The sequence below is a fragment of the Lactuca virosa genome, chromosome 1 (genome assembly GCF_052849685.1).
Source record: "Lactuca virosa cultivar CGN04683 chromosome 1, Lactuca_virosa_CGN04683_v6, whole genome shotgun sequence".
Classification (NCBI taxonomy): Eukaryota; Viridiplantae; Streptophyta; class Magnoliopsida; order Asterales; family Asteraceae; genus Lactuca; species Lactuca virosa.
Genome location: NC_136426.1, coordinates 260,437,627 through 260,455,425, shown reverse-complemented (window position 1 = coordinate 260,455,425; position 17,799 = coordinate 260,437,627). Strand labels below are relative to the sequence as shown.

General features: G+C 46.8%; 51 non-coding genes across 51 annotated transcripts; all 51 read right to left on the bottom strand.

The window, feature by feature from the left end:
* Nucleotides 1–72: 72 nt before the first annotated feature.
* LOC145150219 (5S ribosomal RNA) lies at nucleotides 73–191 on the bottom strand. The gene has a single exon (XR_013731041.1). It is a non-coding gene; the product is annotated as a 5S ribosomal RNA (ribosomal RNA).
* Nucleotides 192–421: 230 nt separating this feature from the next.
* On the bottom strand, nucleotides 422–540 carry LOC145145987 (5S ribosomal RNA). Its single transcript, XR_013726936.1, has one exon. It is a non-coding gene; the product is annotated as a 5S ribosomal RNA (ribosomal RNA).
* Nucleotides 541–770: 230 nt separating this feature from the next.
* LOC145149269 (5S ribosomal RNA) lies at nucleotides 771–889 on the bottom strand. The gene has a single exon (XR_013730120.1). It is a non-coding gene; the product is annotated as a 5S ribosomal RNA (ribosomal RNA).
* Nucleotides 890–1,118: 229 nt separating this feature from the next.
* On the bottom strand, nucleotides 1,119–1,237 carry LOC145145321 (5S ribosomal RNA). Its single transcript, XR_013726300.1, has one exon. It is a non-coding gene; the product is annotated as a 5S ribosomal RNA (ribosomal RNA).
* Nucleotides 1,238–1,465: 228 nt separating this feature from the next.
* Nucleotides 1,466–1,584, bottom strand: LOC145147474 (5S ribosomal RNA). The gene has a single exon (XR_013728376.1). It is a non-coding gene; the product is annotated as a 5S ribosomal RNA (ribosomal RNA).
* A 230-nt stretch (nucleotides 1,585–1,814) lies between these two features.
* LOC145150749 (5S ribosomal RNA) lies at nucleotides 1,815–1,933 on the bottom strand. The gene has a single exon (XR_013731557.1). It is a non-coding gene; the product is annotated as a 5S ribosomal RNA (ribosomal RNA).
* A 230-nt stretch (nucleotides 1,934–2,163) lies between these two features.
* Nucleotides 2,164–2,282, bottom strand: LOC145145315 (5S ribosomal RNA). Its single transcript, XR_013726294.1, has one exon. It is a non-coding gene; the product is annotated as a 5S ribosomal RNA (ribosomal RNA).
* Nucleotides 2,283–2,512: 230 nt separating this feature from the next.
* LOC145145468 (5S ribosomal RNA) lies at nucleotides 2,513–2,631 on the bottom strand. Its single transcript, XR_013726440.1, has one exon. It is a non-coding gene; the product is annotated as a 5S ribosomal RNA (ribosomal RNA).
* A 228-nt stretch (nucleotides 2,632–2,859) lies between these two features.
* On the bottom strand, nucleotides 2,860–2,978 carry LOC145147473 (5S ribosomal RNA). Its single transcript, XR_013728375.1, has one exon. It is a non-coding gene; the product is annotated as a 5S ribosomal RNA (ribosomal RNA).
* Nucleotides 2,979–3,207: 229 nt separating this feature from the next.
* Nucleotides 3,208–3,326, bottom strand: LOC145149822 (5S ribosomal RNA). Its single transcript, XR_013730666.1, has one exon. It is a non-coding gene; the product is annotated as a 5S ribosomal RNA (ribosomal RNA).
* A 229-nt stretch (nucleotides 3,327–3,555) lies between these two features.
* On the bottom strand, nucleotides 3,556–3,674 carry LOC145150232 (5S ribosomal RNA). Its single transcript, XR_013731054.1, has one exon. It is a non-coding gene; the product is annotated as a 5S ribosomal RNA (ribosomal RNA).
* A 229-nt stretch (nucleotides 3,675–3,903) lies between these two features.
* Nucleotides 3,904–4,022, bottom strand: LOC145149267 (5S ribosomal RNA). Its single transcript, XR_013730118.1, has one exon. It is a non-coding gene; the product is annotated as a 5S ribosomal RNA (ribosomal RNA).
* Nucleotides 4,023–4,252: 230 nt separating this feature from the next.
* Nucleotides 4,253–4,371, bottom strand: LOC145144241 (5S ribosomal RNA). Its single transcript, XR_013725255.1, has one exon. It is a non-coding gene; the product is annotated as a 5S ribosomal RNA (ribosomal RNA).
* A 228-nt stretch (nucleotides 4,372–4,599) lies between these two features.
* Nucleotides 4,600–4,718, bottom strand: LOC145150218 (5S ribosomal RNA). The gene has a single exon (XR_013731040.1). It is a non-coding gene; the product is annotated as a 5S ribosomal RNA (ribosomal RNA).
* Nucleotides 4,719–4,948: 230 nt separating this feature from the next.
* LOC145145986 (5S ribosomal RNA) lies at nucleotides 4,949–5,067 on the bottom strand. The gene has a single exon (XR_013726935.1). It is a non-coding gene; the product is annotated as a 5S ribosomal RNA (ribosomal RNA).
* Nucleotides 5,068–5,296: 229 nt separating this feature from the next.
* Nucleotides 5,297–5,415, bottom strand: LOC145149266 (5S ribosomal RNA). Its single transcript, XR_013730117.1, has one exon. It is a non-coding gene; the product is annotated as a 5S ribosomal RNA (ribosomal RNA).
* A 229-nt stretch (nucleotides 5,416–5,644) lies between these two features.
* LOC145136752 (5S ribosomal RNA) lies at nucleotides 5,645–5,763 on the bottom strand. The gene has a single exon (XR_013720700.1). It is a non-coding gene; the product is annotated as a 5S ribosomal RNA (ribosomal RNA).
* A 228-nt stretch (nucleotides 5,764–5,991) lies between these two features.
* LOC145147471 (5S ribosomal RNA) lies at nucleotides 5,992–6,110 on the bottom strand. Its single transcript, XR_013728373.1, has one exon. It is a non-coding gene; the product is annotated as a 5S ribosomal RNA (ribosomal RNA).
* Nucleotides 6,111–6,340: 230 nt separating this feature from the next.
* On the bottom strand, nucleotides 6,341–6,459 carry LOC145144240 (5S ribosomal RNA). The gene has a single exon (XR_013725254.1). It is a non-coding gene; the product is annotated as a 5S ribosomal RNA (ribosomal RNA).
* A 229-nt stretch (nucleotides 6,460–6,688) lies between these two features.
* On the bottom strand, nucleotides 6,689–6,807 carry LOC145149970 (5S ribosomal RNA). Its single transcript, XR_013730804.1, has one exon. It is a non-coding gene; the product is annotated as a 5S ribosomal RNA (ribosomal RNA).
* A 232-nt stretch (nucleotides 6,808–7,039) lies between these two features.
* Nucleotides 7,040–7,158, bottom strand: LOC145149027 (5S ribosomal RNA). The gene has a single exon (XR_013729889.1). It is a non-coding gene; the product is annotated as a 5S ribosomal RNA (ribosomal RNA).
* Nucleotides 7,159–7,386: 228 nt separating this feature from the next.
* On the bottom strand, nucleotides 7,387–7,505 carry LOC145150216 (5S ribosomal RNA). The gene has a single exon (XR_013731039.1). It is a non-coding gene; the product is annotated as a 5S ribosomal RNA (ribosomal RNA).
* Nucleotides 7,506–7,736: 231 nt separating this feature from the next.
* Nucleotides 7,737–7,855, bottom strand: LOC145136747 (5S ribosomal RNA). Its single transcript, XR_013720699.1, has one exon. It is a non-coding gene; the product is annotated as a 5S ribosomal RNA (ribosomal RNA).
* Nucleotides 7,856–8,083: 228 nt separating this feature from the next.
* On the bottom strand, nucleotides 8,084–8,202 carry LOC145149265 (5S ribosomal RNA). Its single transcript, XR_013730116.1, has one exon. It is a non-coding gene; the product is annotated as a 5S ribosomal RNA (ribosomal RNA).
* A 230-nt stretch (nucleotides 8,203–8,432) lies between these two features.
* On the bottom strand, nucleotides 8,433–8,551 carry LOC145144237 (5S ribosomal RNA). Its single transcript, XR_013725252.1, has one exon. It is a non-coding gene; the product is annotated as a 5S ribosomal RNA (ribosomal RNA).
* Nucleotides 8,552–8,778: 227 nt separating this feature from the next.
* On the bottom strand, nucleotides 8,779–8,897 carry LOC145150215 (5S ribosomal RNA). The gene has a single exon (XR_013731038.1). It is a non-coding gene; the product is annotated as a 5S ribosomal RNA (ribosomal RNA).
* Nucleotides 8,898–9,127: 230 nt separating this feature from the next.
* LOC145145985 (5S ribosomal RNA) lies at nucleotides 9,128–9,246 on the bottom strand. The gene has a single exon (XR_013726934.1). It is a non-coding gene; the product is annotated as a 5S ribosomal RNA (ribosomal RNA).
* Nucleotides 9,247–9,474: 228 nt separating this feature from the next.
* Nucleotides 9,475–9,593, bottom strand: LOC145149264 (5S ribosomal RNA). The gene has a single exon (XR_013730115.1). It is a non-coding gene; the product is annotated as a 5S ribosomal RNA (ribosomal RNA).
* Nucleotides 9,594–9,822: 229 nt separating this feature from the next.
* LOC145147580 (5S ribosomal RNA) lies at nucleotides 9,823–9,941 on the bottom strand. Its single transcript, XR_013728479.1, has one exon. It is a non-coding gene; the product is annotated as a 5S ribosomal RNA (ribosomal RNA).
* Nucleotides 9,942–10,169: 228 nt separating this feature from the next.
* LOC145147470 (5S ribosomal RNA) lies at nucleotides 10,170–10,288 on the bottom strand. The gene has a single exon (XR_013728372.1). It is a non-coding gene; the product is annotated as a 5S ribosomal RNA (ribosomal RNA).
* A 231-nt stretch (nucleotides 10,289–10,519) lies between these two features.
* Nucleotides 10,520–10,638, bottom strand: LOC145144236 (5S ribosomal RNA). Its single transcript, XR_013725251.1, has one exon. It is a non-coding gene; the product is annotated as a 5S ribosomal RNA (ribosomal RNA).
* A 229-nt stretch (nucleotides 10,639–10,867) lies between these two features.
* On the bottom strand, nucleotides 10,868–10,986 carry LOC145149968 (5S ribosomal RNA). Its single transcript, XR_013730802.1, has one exon. It is a non-coding gene; the product is annotated as a 5S ribosomal RNA (ribosomal RNA).
* Nucleotides 10,987–11,217: 231 nt separating this feature from the next.
* LOC145149026 (5S ribosomal RNA) lies at nucleotides 11,218–11,336 on the bottom strand. The gene has a single exon (XR_013729888.1). It is a non-coding gene; the product is annotated as a 5S ribosomal RNA (ribosomal RNA).
* A 228-nt stretch (nucleotides 11,337–11,564) lies between these two features.
* LOC145150213 (5S ribosomal RNA) lies at nucleotides 11,565–11,683 on the bottom strand. The gene has a single exon (XR_013731036.1). It is a non-coding gene; the product is annotated as a 5S ribosomal RNA (ribosomal RNA).
* Nucleotides 11,684–11,914: 231 nt separating this feature from the next.
* Nucleotides 11,915–12,033, bottom strand: LOC145147116 (5S ribosomal RNA). Its single transcript, XR_013728030.1, has one exon. It is a non-coding gene; the product is annotated as a 5S ribosomal RNA (ribosomal RNA).
* A 228-nt stretch (nucleotides 12,034–12,261) lies between these two features.
* LOC145149263 (5S ribosomal RNA) lies at nucleotides 12,262–12,380 on the bottom strand. The gene has a single exon (XR_013730114.1). It is a non-coding gene; the product is annotated as a 5S ribosomal RNA (ribosomal RNA).
* Nucleotides 12,381–12,608: 228 nt separating this feature from the next.
* LOC145148395 (5S ribosomal RNA) lies at nucleotides 12,609–12,727 on the bottom strand. The gene has a single exon (XR_013729282.1). It is a non-coding gene; the product is annotated as a 5S ribosomal RNA (ribosomal RNA).
* Nucleotides 12,728–12,958: 231 nt separating this feature from the next.
* LOC145147103 (5S ribosomal RNA) lies at nucleotides 12,959–13,077 on the bottom strand. Its single transcript, XR_013728017.1, has one exon. It is a non-coding gene; the product is annotated as a 5S ribosomal RNA (ribosomal RNA).
* A 229-nt stretch (nucleotides 13,078–13,306) lies between these two features.
* LOC145150581 (5S ribosomal RNA) lies at nucleotides 13,307–13,425 on the bottom strand. Its single transcript, XR_013731396.1, has one exon. It is a non-coding gene; the product is annotated as a 5S ribosomal RNA (ribosomal RNA).
* A 232-nt stretch (nucleotides 13,426–13,657) lies between these two features.
* LOC145146894 (5S ribosomal RNA) lies at nucleotides 13,658–13,776 on the bottom strand. The gene has a single exon (XR_013727818.1). It is a non-coding gene; the product is annotated as a 5S ribosomal RNA (ribosomal RNA).
* A 228-nt stretch (nucleotides 13,777–14,004) lies between these two features.
* On the bottom strand, nucleotides 14,005–14,123 carry LOC145150212 (5S ribosomal RNA). The gene has a single exon (XR_013731035.1). It is a non-coding gene; the product is annotated as a 5S ribosomal RNA (ribosomal RNA).
* Nucleotides 14,124–14,355: 232 nt separating this feature from the next.
* LOC145136740 (5S ribosomal RNA) lies at nucleotides 14,356–14,474 on the bottom strand. Its single transcript, XR_013720696.1, has one exon. It is a non-coding gene; the product is annotated as a 5S ribosomal RNA (ribosomal RNA).
* A 228-nt stretch (nucleotides 14,475–14,702) lies between these two features.
* On the bottom strand, nucleotides 14,703–14,821 carry LOC145149262 (5S ribosomal RNA). Its single transcript, XR_013730113.1, has one exon. It is a non-coding gene; the product is annotated as a 5S ribosomal RNA (ribosomal RNA).
* Nucleotides 14,822–15,049: 228 nt separating this feature from the next.
* Nucleotides 15,050–15,168, bottom strand: LOC145148394 (5S ribosomal RNA). Its single transcript, XR_013729281.1, has one exon. It is a non-coding gene; the product is annotated as a 5S ribosomal RNA (ribosomal RNA).
* A 231-nt stretch (nucleotides 15,169–15,399) lies between these two features.
* On the bottom strand, nucleotides 15,400–15,518 carry LOC145147102 (5S ribosomal RNA). The gene has a single exon (XR_013728016.1). It is a non-coding gene; the product is annotated as a 5S ribosomal RNA (ribosomal RNA).
* Nucleotides 15,519–15,747: 229 nt separating this feature from the next.
* LOC145150580 (5S ribosomal RNA) lies at nucleotides 15,748–15,866 on the bottom strand. Its single transcript, XR_013731395.1, has one exon. It is a non-coding gene; the product is annotated as a 5S ribosomal RNA (ribosomal RNA).
* A 231-nt stretch (nucleotides 15,867–16,097) lies between these two features.
* Nucleotides 16,098–16,216, bottom strand: LOC145146893 (5S ribosomal RNA). The gene has a single exon (XR_013727817.1). It is a non-coding gene; the product is annotated as a 5S ribosomal RNA (ribosomal RNA).
* Nucleotides 16,217–16,444: 228 nt separating this feature from the next.
* LOC145150211 (5S ribosomal RNA) lies at nucleotides 16,445–16,563 on the bottom strand. Its single transcript, XR_013731034.1, has one exon. It is a non-coding gene; the product is annotated as a 5S ribosomal RNA (ribosomal RNA).
* A 231-nt stretch (nucleotides 16,564–16,794) lies between these two features.
* LOC145136734 (5S ribosomal RNA) lies at nucleotides 16,795–16,913 on the bottom strand. The gene has a single exon (XR_013720695.1). It is a non-coding gene; the product is annotated as a 5S ribosomal RNA (ribosomal RNA).
* A 229-nt stretch (nucleotides 16,914–17,142) lies between these two features.
* Nucleotides 17,143–17,261, bottom strand: LOC145149261 (5S ribosomal RNA). The gene has a single exon (XR_013730112.1). It is a non-coding gene; the product is annotated as a 5S ribosomal RNA (ribosomal RNA).
* Nucleotides 17,262–17,489: 228 nt separating this feature from the next.
* Nucleotides 17,490–17,608, bottom strand: LOC145148393 (5S ribosomal RNA). Its single transcript, XR_013729280.1, has one exon. It is a non-coding gene; the product is annotated as a 5S ribosomal RNA (ribosomal RNA).
* Between the last annotated feature and the right edge of the window lie 191 nt (nucleotides 17,609–17,799).

Sequence of the window (17,799 nt, the reverse complement as noted above, 5' to 3'; positions counted from 1 at the left end):
AGCAAGAAAGAAAAAAAAACAAAAAAAAATCGCACGTAAAATCTAAAAAAACGCAAGCGGGCAACGAAAAAGGAGGTACAACACGAGGACTTCCCAGGGGGTCACCCATCCTAGTACTACTCTCGCCCAAGCACGCTTCACAGGGGAGTTCTGATGGGATCCGGTGCATTAGTGCTGGTATGATCGCACCCGAAATACTATCCATGCTTATTGCTTTTATGTCTTAAAAGATGCAGAACCTCCTTTGTTTTCGTACGCGAGGCGTGGGACCCACGTGACCGATCGGCTCCGTTCCAAAAATACAAAAACCATGAAACATTAAACGGAGGCCACCCGAGCATAGAAATAGCAAGAAAGAAAAAAAAACTAAAAAAAAACCGCACGTAAAATCTAAAAAAACGCAAACGGGCAACGAAAAACGGGGGTGCAACACGAGGACTTCCCAGGGGGTCACCCATCCTAGTACTACTCTCACCCAAGCACGCTTCACATCGGAGTTCTGATGGGATCCGGTGCATTAGTGCTGGTATGATCGCACCCGAAATACTATCCATGCTTATTGCTTTTATGTCTTAAAAGACACAGAACCTCCTTTGTTTTCGTACGCGAGGCGTGGGACCCACGTGACCGATCGGCTCCGTTCCAAAAATACGAAAACCATGAACCTTGAAGCGGAGGCCACGCGAGCATAGAAATAGCAAGAAAGAAAAAAAAACAAAAAAAAAAATCGCACGTAAAATCTAAAAAAACGCAAACGGGCAACGAAAAAGGAGGTGCAACACGAGGACTTCCCAGGGGGTCACCCATCCTAGTACTACTCTCGCCCAAGCACGCTTCACAGGGGAGTTCTGATGGGATCCGGTGCATTAGTGCTGGTATGATCGCACCCGAAATACTATCCATGCTTATTGCTTTTATGTCTTAAAAGACGCAGAACCTCCTTTGTTTTCGTACGCGAGGCGTGGGACCCACGTGACCGATCGGCTCCGTTCCAAAAATACAAAAACCATGAACAATGAAACGGAGGCCACCCGAGCATAGAAATAGCAAGAAAGAAAAAAAACTAAAAAAAAACCGCACGTAAAATCTAAAAAAACGCAAACGGGCAACGAAAAACGGGGGTGCAACACGAGGACTTCCCAGGGGGTCACCCATCCTAGTACTACTCTCGCCCAAGCACGCTTCACATCGGAGTTCTGATGGGATCCGGTGCATTAGTGCTGGTATGATCGCACCAGAAATACTATCCATGCTTATTGCTTTTATGTCTTAAAAGACACAGAACCTCCTTTGTTTTCGTACGCGAGGCGTGGGACCCACGTGACCGATCGGCTCCGTTCCAAAAGTACGAAAAGCATCAACCATGAAGCGGAGGCCACCCGAGCATAGAAATAGCAAGAAAGAAAAAAAAAACAAAAAAAACCGCACGTAAAATCTAAAAAAACGCAAACGGGCAACGAAAAAGGAGGTGCAACACAAGGACTTCCCAGGGGGTCACCCATCCTACTACTACTCTCGCCCAAGCACGCTTAACTGCGGAGTTCTGATGGGATCCAGTGCATTAGTGCTGGTATGATCGCACCCAAAATATTATCCATGCTTATTGTTTTTATGTCTTAAAAGACGCAGAACCTCCTTTGTTTTCGTACGCGAGGCGTAGGACCCACGTGACCGATCGGCTCCGTTCCAAAAATACGAAAACCATGAACCATGAAACGGAGGCCACCCGACCATAGAAATAGCAAGAAAGAAAAAAAAAACTAAAAAAAAAACCGCACGTAAAATCTAAAAAACGCAAACGGGCAACGAAAAAGGAGGTGCAACACGAGGACTTCCCAGGGGGTCACCCATCCTAGTACTACACTCGCCCAAGCACAGTTCACAGGGGAGTTCTGATGGGATCCGGTGCATTAGTGCTGGTATGATCGCACCCGAAATACTATCCATGCTTATTGCTTTTATGTCTTAAAAGACGCAGAACCTCCTTTGTTTTCGTACGCGAGGCGTGGGACCCACGTGACCGATCGACTCCGTTCCAAAAATACGAAAAGCATCAACCATGAAGCGGAGGCCACCCGAGCATAGAAATAGCAAGAAAGAAAAAAAAACAATAAAAAAACCGCACGTAAAATCTAAAAAAACGCAAACGGGCAACGAAAAAGGGGGGTGCAACACAAGGACTTCGCAGGGGGTCACCCATCCTAGTACTACTCTCGCCCAAGCACGCTTAACTACGGAGTTCTTATGGGATCCGGTGCATTAGTGCTGGTATGATCGCACCCGAAATACTATCCATGCTTATTGTTTTTATGTCTTAAAAGACGCAGAACCTCCTTTGTTTTCGTACGCGAGGCGTAGGACCCACGTGACCGATCGGCTCCGTTCCAAAAATACGAAAACCATGAACCATGAAACGGAGGCCACCCGAGCATAGAAATAGCAAGAAAGAAAAAAAAAACTAAAAAAAAAACCGCACGTAAAATCTAAAAAACGCAAACGGGCAACGAAAAAGGAGGTGCAACACGAGGACTTCCCAGGGGGTCACCCATCCTAGTACTACTCTCGCCCAAGCACGCTTCACATCGGAGTTCTGATGGGATCCGGTGCATTAGTGCTGGTATGATCGCACCAGAAATACTATCCATGCTTATTGCTTTTATGTCTTAAAAGACACAGAACCTCCTTTGTTTTCGTACGCGAGGCGTGGGACCCACGTGACCGATCGGCTCCGTTCCAAAAGTACGAAAAGCATCAACCATGAAGCGGAGGCCACCCGAGCATAGAAATAGCAAGAAAGAAAAAAAAAACAAAAAAAACCGCACGTAAAATCTAAAAAAACGCAAACGGGCAACGAAAAAGGAGGTGCAACACAAGGACTTCCCAGGGGGTCACCCATCCTACTACTACTCTCGCCCAAGCACGCTTAACTGCGGAGTTCTGATGGGATCCAGTGCATTAGTGCTGGTATGATCGCACCCAAAATATTATCCATGCTTATTGTTTTTATGTCTTAAAAGACGCAGAACCTCCTTTGTTTTCGTACGCGAGGCGTAGGACCCACGTGACCGATCGGCTCCGTTCCAAAAATACGAAAACCATGAACCATGAAACGGAGGCCACCCGAGCATAGAAATAGCAGAAAAGAAAAAAAAACAAAAAAAAAACCGCACGTAAAATCTAAAAAAACGCAAACGGGCAACGAAAAAGGAGGTCTAACACAAGGACTTCCCAGGGGGTCACCCATCCTAGTACTACTCTCGCCCAAGCACGCTTAACTGCGGAGTTCTGATGGGATCCGGTGCATTAGTGCTGGTATGATCGCACCCAAAATACTATCCATGCTTATTGCTTTTATGTCTTAAAAGACGCAGAACCTCCTTTGTTTTCGTACGCGAGGCGTGGGACCCACGTGACCGATCGGCTCCGTTACAAAAATACGAAAACCATGAACCATGAAGCGGAAGCCACCCGAGCATAGAAATAGCAAGAAAGAAAAAAAAAACAAAAAAAAACCGCACGTAAAATCTAAAAAAACGCAAACGGGCAACGAAAAAGGGGGTGCAACACGAGGACTTCGCAGGGGGTCACCCATCCTAGTACTACTCTCGCCGAAACACGCTTAATTGCGGAGTTCTGATGGGATCCGGTGCATTAGTGCTGGTATGATCGCACCCGAAATACTATCCATGCTTATTGTTTTTATGTCTTAAAAGACGCAGAACCTCCTTTGTTTTCGTACGCGAGGCGTGGGACCCACGTGACCGATCGGCTCCGTTCCAAAAATACGAAAACCATGAACCTTGAAGCGGAGGCCGCGCGAGCATAGAAATAGCAAGAAAGAAAAAAAAACAAAAAAAAAATCGCACGTAAAATCTAAAAAAACGCAAACGGGCAACGAAAAAGGAGGTGCAACACGAGGACTTCCCAGGGGGTCACCCATCCTAGTACTACTCTCGCCCAAGCACGCTTCACAGGGGAGTTCTGATGGGATCCGGTGCATTAGTGCTGGTATGATCGCACCCGAAATACTATCCATGCTTATTGCTTTTATGTCTTAAAAGACGCAGAACCTCCTTTGTTTTCGTACGCGAGGCGTGGGACCCACGTGACCGATCGGCTCCGTTCCAAAAATACGAAAACCATGAACCATGAAACGGAGGCCACCCGAGCATAGAAATAGCAAGAAAGAAAAAAAAACAAAAAAAAACCGCACGTAAAATCTAAAAAAACGCAAACGGGCAACGAAAAAAGGGGGGTGCAACACGAGGACTTCCCAGGGGGTCACCCATCCTAGTACTACTCTCGCCCAAGCACGCTTCACAGCGGAGTTCTGATGGGATCCGGTGCATTAGTGCTGGTATGATCGCACCCGAAATACTATCCATGCTTATTGTTTTTATGTCTTAAAAGACGAAGAACCTCCTTTGTTTTCGTACGCGAGACGTGGGACCCACGTGACCGATCGGCTCCGTTCCAAAAATACGAAAACCATGAACCTTGAAGCGGAGGCCACGCGAGCATAGAAATAGCAAGAAAGAAAAAAAAACAAAAAAAAATCGCACGTAAAATCTAAAAAAACGCAAACGGGCAACGAAAAAGGAGGTACAACACGAGGACTTCCCAGGGGGTCACCCATCCTAGTACTACTCTCGCCCAAGCACGCTTCACAGGGGAGTTCTGATGGGATCCGGTGCATTAGTGCTGGTATGATCGCACCCGAAATACTATCCATGCTTATTGCTTTTATGTCTTAAAAGATGCAGAACCTCCTTTGTTTTCGTACGCGAGGCGTGGGACCCACGTGACCGATCGGCTCCGTTCCAAAAATACAAAAACCATGAAACATTAAACGGAGGCCACCCGAGCATAGAAATAGCAAGAAAGAAAAAAAAACTAAAAAAAAACCGCACGTAAAATCTAAAAAAACGCAAACGGGCAACGAAAAACGGGGGTGCAACACGAGGACTTCCCAGGGGGTCACCCATCCTAGTACTACTCTCACCCAAGCACGCTTCACATCGGAGTTCTGATGGGATCCGGTGCATTAGTGCTGGTATGATCGCACCCGAAATACTATCCATGCTTATTGCTTTTATGTCTTAAAAGACACAGAACCTCCTTTGTTTTCGTACGCGAGGCGTGGGACCCACGTGACCGATCGGCTCCGTTCCAAAAATACGAAAACCATGAACCTTGAAGCGGAGGCCACGCGAGCATAGAAATAGCAAGAAAGAAAAAAAAACAAAAAAAAAATCGCACGTAAAATCTAAAAAAACGCAAACGGGCAACGAAAAAGGAGGTGCAACACGAGGACTTCCCAGGGGGTCACCCATCCTAGTACTACTCTCGCCCAAGCACGCTTCACAGGGGAGTTCTGATGGGATCCGGTGCATTAGTGCTGGTATGATCGCACCCGAAATACTATCCATGCTTATTGCTTTTATGTCTTAAAAGACGCAGAACCTCCTTTGTTTTCGTACGCGAGGCGTGGGACCCACGTGACCGATCGGCTCCGTTCCAAAAATACAAAAACCATGAACCATGAAACGGAGGCCACCCGAGCATAGAAATAGCAAGAAAGAAAAAAAACTAAAAAAAAACCGCACGTAAAATCTAAAAAAACGCAAACGGGCAACGAAAAACGGGGGTGCAACACGAGGACTTCCCAGGGGGTCACCCATCCTAGTACTACTCTCGCCCAAGCACGCTTCACATCGGAGTTCTGATGGGATCCGGTGCATTAGTGCTGGTATGATCGCACCCGAAATACTATCCATGCTTATTGCTTTTATGTCTTAAAAGACACAGAACCTCCTTTGTTTTCGTACGCGAGGCGTGGGACCCACGTGACCGATCGGCTCCGTTCCAAAAGTACGAAAAGCATCAACCATGAAGCGGAGGCCACCCGAGCATAGAAATAGCAAGAAAGAAAAAAAAAACAAAAAAAACCGCACGTAAAATCTAAAAAAACGCAAACGGGCAACGAAAAAGGAGGTGCAACACAAGGACTTCCCAGGGGGTCACCCATCCTACTACTACTCTCGCCCAAGCACGCTTAACTGCGGAGTTCTGATGGGATCCAGTGCATTAGTGCTGGTATGATCGCACCCAAAATACTATCCATGCTTATTGTTTTTATGTCTTAAAAGACGCAGAACCTCCTTTGTTTTCGTACGCGAGGCGTAGGACCCACGTGACCGATCGGCTCCGTTCCAAAAATACGAAAACCATGAACCATGAAACGGAGGCCACCCGAGCATAGAAATAGCAGGAAAGAAAAAAAAACAAAAAAAAACCTCACGTAAAATCTAAAAAAACGCAAACGGGCAACGAAAAAAGGGGGGTGCAACACGAGGACTTCCCAGGGGGTCACCCATCCTAGTACTACTCTCGCCCAAGCACGCTTCACAGCGGAGTTCTGATGGGATCCGGTGCATTAGTGCTGGTATGATCGCACCCGAAATACGATCCATGCTTATTGTTTTTATGTCTTAAAAGACGCAGAACCTCCTTTGTTTTCGTACGCGAGGCGTGGGACCCACGTGACCGATCGGCTCCGTTCCAAAAATACGAAAACCATGAACCTTGAAGCGGAGGCCACGCGAGCATAGAAATAGCAAGAAAGAAAAAAAAACAAAAAAAAAATCGCACGTAAAATCTAAAAAAACGCAAACGGGCAACGAAAAAGGAGGTGCAACACGAGGACTTCCCAGGGGGTCACCCATCCTAGTACTACTCTCGCCCAAGCACGCTTCACAGGGGAGTTCTGATGGGATCCGGTGCATTAGTGCTGGTATTATCGCACCCGAAATACTATCCATGCTTATTGCTTTTATGTCTTAAAAGACGCAGAACCTCCTTTGTTTTCGTACGCGAGGCGTGGGACCCACGTGACCGATCGGCTCCGTTCCAAAAATACGAAAACCATGAACCATGAAACGGAGGCCACCCGAGCATAGAAATAGCAAGAAAGAAAAAAAAACAAAAAAAAAAACCGCACGTAAAATCTAAAAAAACGCAAACGGGCAACGAAAAAAGGGGGGTGTAACACGAGGACTTCCCAGGGGGTCACCCATCCTAGTACTACTCTCGCCCAAGCACGCTTCACAGCGGAGTTCTGATGGGATCCGGTGCATTAGTGCTGGTATGATCGCACCTGAAATACTATCCATGCTTATTGTTTTTATGTCTTAAAAAACGCAGAACCTCCTTTGTTTTCGTACGCGAGGCGTGGGACCCACGTGACCGATCGGCTCCGTTCCAAAAATACGAAAACCATGAACCTTGAAGCGGAGGCCACGCGAGCATAGAAATAGCAAGAAAGAAAAAAAAACAAAAAAAAATCGCACGTAAAATCTAAAAAAACGCAAACGGGCAACGAAAAAGGAGGTACAACACGAGGACTTCCCAGGGGGTCACCCATCCTAGTACTACTCTCGCCCAAGCACGCTTCACAGGGGAGTTCTGATGGGATCCGGTGCATTAGTGCTGGTATGATCGCACCCGAAATACTATCCATGCTTATTGCTTTTATGTCTTAAAAGACGCAGAACCTCATTTGTTTTCGTACGCGCGGCGTGGGACCCACGTGACCGATCGGCTCCGTTCCAAAAATACAAAAACCATGAAACATGAAACGGAGGCCACCCGAGCATAGAAATAGCAAGAAAGAAAAAAAAAACTAAAAAAAAACCGCACGTAAAATCTAAAAAAACGCAAACGGGCAACGAAAAACGGGGGTGCAACACGAGGACTTCCCAGGGGGTCACCCATCCTAGTACTACTCTCGCCCAAGCACGCTTCACATCGGAGTTCTGATGGGATCCGGTGCATTAGTGCTGGTATGATCGCACCCGAAATACTATCCATGCTTATTGCTTTTATGTCTTAAAAGACACAGAACCTCCTTTGTTTTCGTACGCGAGGCGTGGGACCCACGTGACCGATCGGCTCCGTTCCAAAAATACGAAAACCATGAACCTTGAAGCGGAGGCCACGCGAGCATAGAAATAGCAAGAAAGAAAAAAAACAAAAACAAAATCGCACGTAAAATCTAAAAAAACGCAAACGGGCAACGAAAAAGGAGGTGCAACACGAGGACTTCCCAGGGGGTCACCCATCCTAGTACTACTCTCGCCCAAGCACGCTTCACAGGGGAGTTCTGATGGGATCCGGTGCATTAGTGCTGGTATGATCGCACCCGAAATACTATCCATGCTTATTGCTTTTATGTCTTAAAAGACGCAGAACCTCCTTTGTTTTCGTACGCGAGGCGTGGGACCCACGTGACCGATCGGCTCCGTTCCAAAAATACGAAAACCATGAACCATGAAACGGAGGCCACCCGAGCATAGAAATAGCAAGAAAGAAAAAAAAACAAAAAAAAACCGCACGTAAAATCTAAAAAAACGCAAACGGGCAACGAAAAAAGGGGGGTGCAACACGAGGACTTCCCAGGGGGTCACCCATCCTAGTACTACTCTCGCCCAAGCACGCTTCACAGCGGAGTTCTGATGGGATCCGGTGCATTAGTGCTGGTATGATCGCACCCGAAATACTATCCATGCTTATTGTTTTTATGTCTTAAAAGACGAAGAACCTCCTTTGTTTTCGTACGCGAGACGTGGGACCCACGTGACCGATCGGCTCCGTTCCAAAAATACGAAAACCATGAACCTTGAAGCGGAGGCCACGCGAGCATAGAAATAGCAAGAAAGAAAAAAAACAAAAAAAAATCACACGTAAAATCTAAAAAAACGCAAACGGGCAACGAAAAAGGAGGTACAACACGAGGACTTCCCAGGGGGTCACCCATCCTAGTACTACTCTCGCCCAAGCACGCTTCACAGGGGAGTTCTGATGGGATCCGGTGCATTAGTGCTGGTATGATCGCACCCGAAATACTATCCATGCTTATTGCTTTTATGTCTTAAAAGATGCAGAACCTCCTTTGTTTTCGTACGCGAGGCGTGGGACCCACGTGACCGATCGGCTCCGTTCCAAAAATACAAAAACCATGAAACATTAAACGGAGGCCACCCGAGCATAGAAATAGCAAGAAAGAAAAAAAAACAAAAAAAAAACCGCACGTAAAATCTAAAAAAACGCAAACGGGCAACGAAAAACGGGGGTGCAACACGAGGACTTCCCAGGGGGTCACCCATCCTAGTACTACTCTCACCCAAGCACGCTTCACATCGGAGTTCTGATGGGATCCGGTGCATTAGTGCTGGTATGATCGCACCCGAAATACTATCCATGCTTATTGCTTTTATGTCTTTAAAGACACAGAACCTCCTTTGTTTTCGTACGCGAGGCGTGGGACCCACGTGACCGATCGGCTCCGTTCCAAAAATACGAAAACCATGAACCTTGAAGCGGAGGCCACGCGAGCATAGAAATAGCAAGAAAGAAAAAAAAACAAAAAAAAATCGCACGTAAAATCTAAAAAAACGCAAACGGGCAACGAAAAAGGAGGTGCAACACGAGGACTTCCCAGGGGGTCACCCATCCTAGTACTACTCTCGCCCAAGCACGCTTCACAGGGGAGTTCTGATGGGATCCGGTGCATTAGTGCTGGTATGATCGCACCCGAAATACTATCCATGCTTATTGCTTTTATGTCTTAAAAGACGCAGAACCTCCTTTGTTTTCGTACGCGAGGCGTGGGACCCACGTGACCGATCGGCTCCGTTCCAAAAATACAAAAACCATGAACCATGAAACGGAGGCCACCCGAGCATAGAAATAGCAAGAAAGAAAAAAAACTAAAAAAAAACCGCACGTAAAATCTAAAAAAACGCAAACGGGCAACGAAAAAGGGGGGTGCAACACGAGGACATCCCAGGGGGTCACCCATCCTAGTACTACTCTCGCCCAAGCACGCTTCACATCGGAGTTCTGATGGGATCCGGTGCATTAGTGCTGGTATGATCGCACCCGAAATACTATCCATGCTTATTGCTTTTATGTCTTAAAAGATACAGAACCTCCTTTGTTTTCGTACGCGAGGCGTGGGACCCACGTGACCGATCGGCTCCGTTCCAAAAGTACGAAAAGCATCAACCATGAAGCGGAGGCCACCCGAGCATAGAAATAGCAAGAAAGAAAAAAAAAACAAAAAAAACCGCACGTAAAATCTAAAAAAACGCAAACGGGCAACGAAAAAGGAGGTGCAACACAAGGACTTCCCAGGGGGTCACCCATCCTACTACTACTCTCGCCCAAGCACGCTTAACTGCGGAGTTCTGATGGGATCCAGTGCATTAGTGCTGGTATGATCGCACCCAAAATACTTTCCATGCTTATTGTTTTTATGTCTTAAAAGACGCAGAACCTCCTTTGTTTTCGTACGCGAGGCGTAGGACCCACGTGACCGATCGGCTCCGTTCCAAAAATACGAAAACCATGAACCATGAAACGGAGGCCACCCGAGCATAGAAATAGCAGGAAAGAAAAAAAAACAAAAAAAAAACCTCACGTAAAATCTAAAAAAACGCAAACGGGCAACGAAAAAAGGGGGGTGCAACACGAGGACTTCCCAGGGGGTCACCCATCCTAGTACTACTCTCGCCCAAGCACGCTTCACAGCGGAGTTCTGATGGGATCCGGTGCATTAGTGCTGGTATGATCGCACCCGAAATACTATCCATGCTTATTGTTTTTATGTCTTAAAAGACGCAGAACCTCCTTTGTTTTCGTACGCGAGGCGTGGGACCCACGTGACCGATCGGCTCCGTTCCAAAAATACGAAAACCATGAACCTTGAAGCGGAGGCCACGCGAGCATAGAAATAGCAAGAAAGAAAAAAAAACAAAAAAAAAATCGCACGTAAAATCTAAAAAAACGCAAACGGGCAACGAAAAAGGAGGTGCAACACGAGGACTTCCCAGGGGGTCACCCATCCTAGTACTACTCTCGCCCAAGCACGCTTCACAGGGGAGTTCTGATGGGATCCGGTGCATTAGTGCTGGTATTATCGCACCCGAAATACTATCCATGCTTATTGCTTTTATGTCTTAAAAGACGCAGAACCTCCTTTGTTTTCGTACGCGAGGCGTGGGACCCACGTGACCGATCGGCTCCGTTCCAAAAATACGAAAACCATGAACCATGAAACGGAGGCCACCCGAGCATAGAAATAGCAAGAAAGAAAAAAAAACAAAAAAAAAACCGCACGTAAAATCTAAAAAAACGCAAACGGGCAACGAAAAAAGGGGGGTGTAACACGAGGACTTCCCAGGGGGTCACCCATCCTAGTACTACTCTCGCCCAAGCACGCTTCACAGCGGAGTTCTGATGGGATCCGGTGCATTAGTGCTGGTATGATCGCACCTGAAATACTATCCATGCTTATTGTTTTTATGTCTTAAAAAACGCAGAACCTCCTTTGTTTTCGTACGCGAGGCGTGGGACCCACGTGACCGATCGGCTCCGTTCCAAAAATACGAAAACCATGAACCTTGAAGCGGAGGCCACGCGAGCATAGAAATAGCAAGAAAGAAAAAAAAACAAAAAAAAATCGCACGTAAAATCTAAAAAAACGCAAACGGGCAACGAAAAAGGAGGTACAACACGAGGACTTCCCAGGGGGTCACCCATCCTAGTACTACTCTCGCCCAAGCACGCTTCACAGGGGAGTTCTGATGGGATCCGGTGCATTAGTGCTGGTATGATCGCACCCGAAATACTATCCATGCTTATTGCTTTTATGTCTTAAAAGACGCAGAACCTCATTTGTTTTCGTACGCGCGGCGTGGGACCCACGTGACCGATCGGCTCCGTTCCAAAAATACAAAAACCATGAAACATGAAACGGAGGCCACCCGAGCATAGAAATAGCAAGAAAGAAAAAAAAAACTAAAAAAAAACCGCACGTAAAATCTAAAAAAACGCAAACGGGCAACGAAAAACGGGGGTGCAACACGAGGACTTCCCAGGGGGTCACCCATCCTAGTACTACTCTCGCCCAAGCACGCTTCACATAGGAGTTCTGATGGGATCCGGTGCATTAGTGCTGGTATGATCGCACCCGAAATACTATCCATGCTTATTGCTTTTATGTCTTAAAAGACACAGAACCTCCTTTGTTTTCGTACGCGAGGCGTGGGACCCACGTGACCGATCGGCTCCGTTCCAAAAATACGAAAACCATGAACCTTGAAGCGGAGGCCACGCGAGCATAGAAATAGCAAGAAAGAAAAAAAACAAAAAAAAAATCGCACGTAAAATCTAAAAAAACGCAAACGGGCAACGAAAAAGGAGGTGCAACACGAGGACTTCCCAGGGGGTCACCCATCCTAGTACTACTCTCGCCCAAGCACGCTTCACAGGGGAGTTCTGATGGGATCCGGTGCATTAGTGCTGGTATGATCGCACCCGAAATACTATCCATGCTTATTGCTTTTATGTCTTAAAAGACGCAGAACCTCCTTTGTTTTCGTACGCGAGGCGTGGGACCCACGTGACCGATCGGCTCCGTTCCAAAAATACAAAAACCATGAACCATGAAACGGAGGCCACCCGAGCATAGAAATAGCAAGAAAGAAAAAAAACTAAAAAAAACCGCACGTAAAATCTAAAAAAACGCAAACGGGCAACGAAAAACGGGGGTGCAACACGAGGACTTCCCAGGGGGTCACCCATCCTAGTACTACTCTCGTCCAAGCACGCTTCACATCGGAGTTCTGATGGGATCCGCTGCATTAGTGCTGGTATGATCGCACCCGAAATACTATCCATGCTTATTGCTTTTATGTCTTAAAAGACGCAGAACCTCATTTGTTTTCGTACGCGAGGCGTGGGACCCACGTGACCGATCGGCTCCGTTCCAAAAATACAAAAACCATGAAACATGAAACGGAGGCCACCCGAGCATAGAAATAGCAAGAAAGAAAAAAAAAACTAAAAAAAAACCGCACGTAAAATCTAAAAAAACGCAAACGGGCAACGAAAAACGGGGGTGCAACACGACGACTTCCCAGGGGGTCACCCATCCTAGTACTACTCTCGCCCAAGCACGCTTCACATCGGAGTTCTGATGGGATCCGGTGCATTAGTGCTGGTATGATCGCACCCGAAATACTATCCATGCTTATTGTTTTTATGTCTTAAAAGACGCAGAACCTCCTTTGTTTTCGTACGCGAGGCGTGGGACCCACGTGACCGATCGGCTCCGTTCCAAAAATACGAAAACCATGAACCTTGAAGCGGAGGCCACGCGAGCATAGAAATAGCAAGAAAGAAAAAAAAACAAAAAAAAAATCGCACGTAAAATCTAAAAAAACGCAAACGGGCAACGAAAAAGGAGGTGCAACACGATAACTTCCCAGGGGGTCACCCATCCTAGTACTACTCTCGCCCAAGCACGCTTCACAGGGGAGTTCTGATGGGATCCGGTGCATTAGTGCTGGTATGATCGCACCCGAAATACTATCCATGCTTATTGCTTTTATGTCTTAAAAGACGCAGAACCTCCTTTGTTTTCGTACGCGAGGCGTGGGACCCACGTGACCGATCGGCTCCGTTCCAAAAATACGAAAACCATGAACCATGAAACGGAGGCCACCCGAGCATAGAAATAGCAAGAAAGAAAAAAAAAACAAAAAAAAAACCGCACGTAAAATCTAAAAAAACGCAAACGGGCAACGAAAAAAGGGGGGTGCAACACGAGGACTTCCCAGGGGGTCACCCATCCTAGTACTACTCTCGCCCAAGCACGCTTCACAGCGGAGTTCTGATGGGATCCGGTGCATTAGTGCTGGTATGATCGCACCTGAAATACTATCCATGCTTATTGTTTTTATGTCTTAAAAAACGCAGAACCTCCTTTGTTTTCGTACGCGAGGCGTGGGACCCACATGACCGATCGGCTCCGTTCCAAAAATACGAAAACCATGAACCTTGAAGCGGAGGCCACGCGAGCATAGAAATAGCAAGAAAGAAAAAAAAACAAAAAAAAATCGCACGTAAAATCTAAAAAAACGCAAACGGGCAACGAAAAAGGAGGTACAACACGAGGACTTCCCAGGGGGTCACCCATCCTAGTACTACTCTCGCCCAAGCACGCTTCACAGGGGAGTTCTGATGGGATCCGGTGCATTAGTGCTGGTATGATCGCACCCGAAATACTATCCATGCTTATTGCTTTTATGTCTTAAAAGACGCAGAACCTCATTTGTTTTCGTACGCGAGGCGTGGGACCCACGTGACCGATCGGCTCCGTTCCAAAAATACAAAAACCATGAAACATTAAACGGAGGCCACCCGAGCATAGAAATAGCAAGAAAGAAAAAAAAAAACTAAAAAAAAACCGCACGTAAAATCTAAAAAAACGCAAACGGGCAACGAAAAACGGGGGTGCAACACGAGGACTTCCCAGGGGGTCACCCATCCTAGTACTACTCTCGCCCAAGCACGCTTCACATCGGAGTTCTGATGGGATCCGGTGCATTAGTGCTGGTATGATCGCACCCGAAATACTATCCATGCTTATTGCTTTTATGTCTTAAAAGACACAGAACCTCCTTTGTTTTCGTACGCGAGGCGTGGGACCCACGTGACCGATCGGCTCCGTTCCAAAAATACGAAAACCATGAACCTTGAAGCGGAGGCCACGCGAGCATAGAAATAGCAAGAAAGAAAAAAAACAAAAAAAAAATCGCACGTAAAATCTAAAAAAACGCAAACGGGCAACGAAAAAGGAGGTGCAACACGAGGACTTCCCAGGGGGTCACCCATCCTAGTACTACTCTCGCCCAAGCACGCTTCACAGGGGAGTTCTGATGGGATCCGGTGCATTAGTGCTGGTATGATCGCACCCGAAATACTATCCATGCTTATTGCTTTTATGTCTTAAAAGACGCAGAACCTCCTTTGTTTTCGTACGCGAGGCGTGGGACCCACGTGACCGATCGGCTCCGTTCCAAAAATACAAAAACCATGAACCATGAAACGGAGGCCACCCGAGCATAGAAATAGCAAGAAAGAAAAAAAACTAAAAAAAACCGCACGTAAAATCTAAAAAAACGCAAACGGGCAACGAAAAACGGGGGTGCAACACGAGGACTTCCCAGGGGGTCACCCATCCTAGTACTACTCTCGTCCAAGCACGCTTCACATCGGAGTTCTGATGGGATCCGCTGCATTAGTGCTGGTATGATCGCACCCGAAATACTATCCATGCTTATTGCTTTTATGTCTTAAAAGACGCAGAACCTCATTTGTTTTCGTACGCGAGGCGTGGGACCCACGTGACCGATCGGCTCCGTTCCAAAAATACAAAAACCATGAAACATGAAACGGAGGCCACCCGAGCATAGAAATAGCAAGAAAGAAAAAAAAAACTAAAAAAAAACCGCACGTAAAATCTAAAAAAACGCAAACGGGCAACGAAAAACGGGGGTGCAACACGACGACTTCCCAGGGGGTCACCCATCCTAGTACTACTCTCGCCCAAGCACGCTTCACATCGGAGTTCTGATGGGATCCGGTGCATTAGTGCTGGTATGATCGCACCCGAAATACTATCCATGCTTATTGTTTTTATGTCTTAAAAGACGCAGAACCTCCTTTGTTTTCGTACGCGAGGCGTGGGACCCACGTGACCGATCGGCTCCGTTCCAAAAATACGAAAACCATGAACCTTGAAGCGGAGGCCACGCGAGCATAGAAATAGCAAGAAAGAAAAAAAAACAAAAAAAAAATCGCACGTAAAATCTAAAAAAACGCAAACGGGCAACGAAAAAGGAGGTGCAACACGATAACTTCCCAGGGGGTCACCCATCCTAGTACTACTCTCGCCCAAGCACGCTTCACAGGGGAGTTCTGATGGGATCCGGTGCATTAGTGCTGGTATGATCGCACCCGAAATACTATCCATGCTTATTGCTTTTATGTCTTAAAAGACGCAGAACCTCCTTTGTTTTCGTACGCGAGGCGTGGGACCCACGTGACCGATCGGCTCCGTTCCAAAAATACGAAAACCATGAACCATGAAACGGAGGCCACCCGAGCATAGAAATAGCAAGAAAGAAAAAAAAACAAAAAAAAAACCGCACGTAAAATCTAAAAAAACGCAAACGGGCAACGAAAAAAGGGGGGTGCAACACGAGGACTTCCCAGGGGGTCACCCATCCTAGTACTACTCTCGCCCAAGCACGCTTCACAGCGGAGTTCTGATGGGATCCGGTGCATTAGTGCTGGTATGATCGCACCTGAAATACTATCCATGCTTATTGTTTTTATGTCTTAAAAAACGCAGAACCTCCTTTGTTTTCGTACGCGAGGCGTGGGACCCACATGACCGATCGGCTCCGTTCCAAAAATACGAAAACCATGAACCTTGAAGCGGAGGCCACGCGAGCATAGAAATAGCAAGAAAGAAAAAAAAACAAAAAAAAATCGCACGTAAAATCTAAAAAAACGCAAACGGGCAACGAAAAAGGAGGTACAACACGAGGACTTCCCAGGGGGTCACCCATCCTAGTACTACTCTCGCCCAAGCACGCTTCACAGGGGAGTTCTGATGGGATCCGGTGCATTAGTGCTGGTATGATCGCACCCGAAATACTATCCATGCTTATTGCTTTTATGTCTTAAAAGACGCAGAACCTCATTTGTTTTCGTACGCGAGGCGTGGGACCCACGTGACCGATCGGCTCCGTTCCAAAAATACAAAAACCATGAAACATTAAACGGAGGCCACCCGAGCATAGAAATAGCAAGAAAGAAAAAAAAAACTAAAAAAAAACCGCACGTAAAATCTAAAAAAACGCAAACGGGCAACGAAAAACGGGGGTGCAACACGAGGACTTCCCAGGGGGTCACCCATCCTAGTACTACTCTCGCCCAAGCACGCTTCACATCGGAGTTCTGATGGGATCCGGTGCATTAGTGCTGGTATGATCGCACCCGAAATACTATCCATGCTTATTGCTTTTATGTCTTAAAAGACACAGAACCTCCTTTGTTTTCGTACGCGAGGCGTGGGACCCACGTGACCGATCGGCTCCGTTCCAAAAATACGAAAACCATGAACCTTGAAGCGGAGGCCACGCGAGCATAGAAATAGCAAGAAAGAAAAAAAACAAAAAAAAAAATCGCACGTAAAATCTAAAAAAACGCAAACGGGCAACGAAAAAGGAGGTGCAACACGAGGACTTCCCAGGGGGTCACCCATCCTAGTACTACTCTCGCCCAAGCACGCTTCACAGGGGAGTTCTGATGGGATCCGGTGCATTAGTGCTGGTATGATCGCACCCGAAATACTATCCATGCTTATTGCTTTTATGTCTTAAAAGACGCAGAACCTCCTTTGTTTTCGTACGCGAGGCGTGGGACCCACGTGACCGATCGGCTCCGTTCCAAAAATACAAAAACCATGAACCATGAAACGGAGGCCACCCGAGCATAGAAATAGCAAGAAAGAAAAAAAACTAAAAAAAACCGCACGTAAAATCTAAAAAAACGCAAACGGGCAACGAAAAACGGGGGTGCAACACGAGGACTTCCCAGGGGGTCACCCATCCTAGTACTACTCTCGTCCAAGCACGCTTCACATCGGAGTTCTGATGGGATCCGCTGCATTAGTGCTGGTATGATCGCACCCGAAATACTATCCATGCTTATTGCTTTTATGTCTTAAAAGACGCAGAACCTCATTTGTTTTCGTACGCGAGGCGTGGGACCCACGTGACCGATCGGCTCCGTTCCAAAAATACAAAAACCATGAAACATGAAACGGAGGCCACCCGAGCATAGAAATAGCAAGAAAGAAAAAAAAAACTAAAAAAAAACCGC